Source organism: Lytechinus pictus, chromosome 12 (genome assembly GCF_037042905.1).
Source record: "Lytechinus pictus isolate F3 Inbred chromosome 12, Lp3.0, whole genome shotgun sequence".
NCBI classification, from domain to species: domain Eukaryota; kingdom Metazoa; phylum Echinodermata; class Echinoidea; order Temnopleuroida; family Toxopneustidae; genus Lytechinus; species Lytechinus pictus.
In genome coordinates this window covers 5,113,752-5,118,951 of record NC_087256.1, presented here as the reverse complement: position 1 = coordinate 5,118,951, position 5,200 = coordinate 5,113,752, and positions in this window count along the sequence as shown.

The following is a 5,200-nucleotide window of genomic DNA, read 5'->3' as shown; positions in this document are numbered from 1 at the left end:
GTGTTAAATCTCAAATTTTAAACTCTTCTTTTATATACCGGTAGTAAGGGAGAGTTGACTTGAAATTTAAAAAAAGAATGAACAATCTTGATACGAGATGCAAATCGCTATTATATCTGCAAATCATTTTTCTAGCCTACATGTATAATGCTCTCTCAATCAATCACTAAAGATCTCTACACTGTGTCATTCAGCTTCTGACGCAAATTCCAAAAATATTTCCTTCATTTCCATTGAACCAAGAAGATTTTTATATTCATCATCTTCTAATGAGCCGTCACAATTGAAATTTATTGTTCGCTAATGACTCAAAAAGAGCACTCATTATCCATAGCTATGACACTTTATTTCCATCCATCATAATTCATGTGCAGTCATCCTTGATCGAAACTACCCAAGTCAAAGAGCCTGTTCAGACCGGCAGAGATAGAGCGATCTAGCGCGCGCTAGATCGCGCTATCTCTGCGGTGTGGAAGGTACAACGTCGTTTCGGTCCGCCCAACAGCGAGCCACGGCGAGCCAAAACGGCGTGCCACTGGAGCACCTCTTGGGGGTGGTCCACGAGAGATAGCGCGGTCTAGCGCGCGCTAGATCGCGCTATCTCTGCCGGTGTGAACCCGAGCTACGATAGCACGCCGGAAGTCATCGTTCTACAACGCCATGAAATAAACGTAGGCCGGCTAGCATAATAGGCACAGCGATATCGAGCTCTCAACTAATTAGTACGGGTTCGTAATAGCGCGCGAAATCTTTGACCGCTCTGACCTCATGACGTCACGCGTCATGGCAACAGGACCTCTCAAAAAAGGGGGTGCTACGATAGACCGCGCTATCTCACTGCGGTGTGAATCCGGCGAATGCCAATGGGCGGACCGTGGATCGCGCTACGATAGCGCGATCCACGGTCCGCCCACGGTCCCCCCTTGCGGTGTGAACAGCCTCAAAGACATTCATAAGATCTCTAGTCCCTAGAGCCCTTAGAGCTAGGGTAATTAGGACCCCACTCTCAAATGATTTCTAAAACCAGTTTAACATGTTCATGTATTAGGAAATGGAAACGCTCAATGCGGTCTTGGAAGCAATGGGAGTGAACTGACCAATACCATGGAGCTATTATGCTAATACTGTGGTCTCTCATGTAGACCATGTTTATACTATACGACCTCATAAGCTGGATTCACATACATAAATCATGATTCAAAACATAAACTTAAGTCATGGTAAGTGCAGAATCAGGGTTTAGTTGACTCTCTCTTCAACATCGTTTCTCTCTCACTTTGAGTGCGCAGTTTGACCCAGGAATTATAGGTCAAATTCAACGTGGGTTTAATTGCAAAAGATACTACATGTACATGAACACAACGTCAATTTTCATTACATGTGTACAGCACGTCCGTGTGAAGTGAAAGTGAAAAAAAATGCTGGCACGGGCAGTATGACATGAACGAGGAAGTAGGCCAGCACAATGACATCATAGAATCATGATTCAAATCACTCGCACTGTTACGTTTATGCGACCATTTTCGGACGCGATTCTGTAGAAACCTCATTCCAAACACCCCTTTTTCTGTGTTTCATTTGTGATTTAAAACACATTTACTTTTTACTATTAAAATGCACCCGTGATTCTGCAGAAACCTCTTTCTAATCATGATTCTCTGGTAAAAAGTGGTGCATAAACACATCCATACACAATTAGTCTTAAAATAACCTGTCAATAAACTAGAATGTGATGAAAGGAAAAAAAAAATACTTGTTTAACTGGCAGTGTCAGATCCAGGTAGGAGCACATCTGGCCCATGTCCCCCAACCCCCCCCCCCTTTTTTTTTAGAGGCCCCCAAAATATTTTTAGGGGAATATTCCACATTTTTCCTGGAACAAAATAACCTCAATTTGGTACTGAAAACTTTTTTTTGCTAGTCAAATGCTTGTTTGGAATTTGGATCCCCCGTTAAATAGCAACATAATTATTGCGATATAAATGTACTGAGCAGTGAACCACATGTAGGGTGTGATCGTTCAAGTGGAAATATATTCCATGACTACACTGCACACTGCTCAGGTGGTTGTATCATTTGTTAGGAACCTGACCAGAATTGAGTACTTGAGGACTTGAAGTGGTGCTGTACAAGGCTACTGTCTTCCAAACAAGTTTGGAAAACCACCACACGATGCGATTTTCAAGATCGTTTTGCCTCATTAAACCGGTTCAATCATAGGTGAGGGCACAACTGTTCTTCAGACCAGTCTTCACAAAGAAGTACAAGAGTGTGTGCATGTTTCAAATTTTGCAAGAAACATGTGACCCCAGCGAGAGTGCTCCCATAGGAAGAAGACTTAACTTTATACATGAAATGATCCTGGAAACCAGTTCAGGAGATGGTGATGAGAACGCTAACAAAGCGATCTTCTAAACTGGCTTTCTAAACTGGTTTAAGGGAAACTGTTTCAAGAAAGTAGCTGATAAAGTCACTATTATATTACAGTCACTGTTGTTTGGTCCAGAGTCTATCTCATTGGTGTGACTGTAGCCTTTAGAGCTACATGTAGGCCTGAATCAAAATGTGTATGTTGGCTATGAAAGCCTCAAAGCTACAAAGACACCGTTCTCACTACCATCCTATATAGTGGAAACTAGTTTAACGTGTAATGAGAACAGTCGAAGCGGTCTTGGAAGCAATCTTCCAAACCAGTTCTGAAAACCACCTCACCATGTAGTTTTGAAGATTGCTTTGCCTCGTTAAACTGGTTTAAGTGTAAGTGAGGACACAACTGTTCTTGGGAAACGATCTAAGCACATTTTGAGCGCGCTACTCCACACACTGTGTGTAGAATGTTTACGCTGCAGTTTCGAATTTCACGCAAAACATGCCACCCCCACTGAGAGCGTTCCAATAGCAACAAGACCACTTTACGTGAAGTGGGATTGAAAACCACCTTCGGCTGATCGGGGGGGGGGGGGGGGGCACTCAGTATACAGTGCGTATCAAAAAGAAGTTTACACTTAAAAAAATCCGGTAAAATTATACCTTTGTAACATCCTGAAGATTTTTCCACATTTTAATATTGGTACAAATCCATTTAAGCAAATGAAGATATAACTGTTGAAAAATATTGCAGCTTGAGTGAGCACCACTTACTTTTGAAAAGTTAGTGAAAAATTATTTGCGCAGAACTTCGAAATACAGTTATGCGAATAAAAGTATACCTTAATCATGAAGAACACGTGGAATTTAGTTAGTAAAATTGATTTGAAGATATCTTTTACCTTTTCAGGTTGTCTCCTTGCCAAAAACACTTCGAAGAGTGCATTGCGCCCCACCCCACTCCCACACACACCAAGGCCATTGTGACGATATTTGCTTTACACTGAGCTGTGATTTACATGAAATAGCTTAGGCTTTAGGTAAATCATTGTCAAGCTTGGGAAAACTGAGGAGAAACAAGTATTAAATGAAATGTAAACCCACTTTAAATGATAAATACTTAGTGAAAAAATGTTGGAGATGTATGATATAAACTTCAGAATCAGTTTAATATGTCCTCAGATCCAGCTGGCACAAAATGGGTAAAGGTTGTGCTTACTAAGTGTTGAAATTTCAATTAGGGTGGCAAAATTGTTACAAAATGCTTGATTGTAACCGTTTTATTTCAATTGACTAAAAGTACAAGGGAAATGAGAAATGTTTCGCAGGGTAAGTTTGATTTTGCCCTTTCCCCTTGACACAGCATGAAAATGAGCATTTCTGTGCAAACAGATTTCCGCGAGCGTTACAAAAATGGACAGTGCTCACTCAAGTGTAACATTCTGTCAAAACTTTTACTTTCATTGGATAGATGAGACCCAAACCCAAGAATATATGTGAAAAAATTACCCACATAAAATGTATATTTTTTAATTCCCAGGGCTTTTTCAAAGTGTAAACTTTTTTTTGATACGCACTGTATAATGCTTGGTGGGTATGTGCCGCGGAGGGGACCCCCATTTTTACACTCAAATTTCAGTTCCAAGGCATAGCATTTTTTCTTATTGAGAAAAAGAACAAAGAAAGCCACTCCAAAGCATAGCATTTTCTTATCGAGAAAAGAGAAGAAAGAAATCCGTTCCAAAGCTTTGCATATTTTTCATCACGCCGTTCCGGCCGCATTGATCCGCTACAATGAGCTTCAGGTTTGGTGAAAAGCGGCCGCAGAGCGCTGTCCGACCATCGCCTCTGCGCGAGCACACCCGGCGCCCGCACTGCCACCGGGCTAGCTGCATGCACGTATGCCCATTCCATAGGGATGCATACATACGTACGCACTCACACGCAGGCGACCCGTTCCAAGGACCCCCGTTTTCATAAACATTTGTAGTTCCAAAGCCCATTTGGAGGACCCTCCTTATTACAATAAGCCCGCTCCAAAGCCCCCGTTTTTTGGTCTTGCCCGCGGCACATACCTACCACTTTATTGGCCGAGTACCCCCCCCCCCCCATGGGCTGATCAATTAAAAATGCTAGCGAAGCGATCTTCCAAATTAGTTTCCTTAACCGGTTTCCAGTAAACTAGTTTTAGAAAGTATAGAACACTGTCAAAGAAACATCCCAGCAGATTTGGTTCAATGAAAGTGAGACACATAAAAGTCAAATCAAGAAGCAAGTAAAATGTAAATTCAATGTTAAAGGTATATTGTACTTAACACATGTATCTATTGTCTTGTATACTACTGTTTTTTATGAGGGTCAAGCAATAGCTTCATATCTGATACAGCAATAAAATAGCCCAGAAATTTAATGGATTCTGGACTGCACACAGTAGATTATTGATCAATATCTATACGCCTGCCCTACACCCTGTGATAGTAGTAGGCCTACATGTATACATTTTCTGAAAGGAAATTACTCAATGAACACAAATATGCACTCAGAAATGGCATTAGGTGTATTAGCATAAGTGTTATATTGTGTTGAATACAAAAATCTTAATATTTTTTTTCAATGTCATATTTAATGATCAGAATAATTTGTATTGTCCCCCTATCATCAAAATAATCATATTTCTGTACAGTATAGAATCAGAACTTTCTAACATTGTATTTATATCTATAGGTTTCAATGCTCAATTTCACATTTAAATCATTTAATTTAATGTTCTGACCATTTAATTTCGCGATTCGCAAAATTTGAGCTAAACAAATATCTAATTTAGCCACAATGC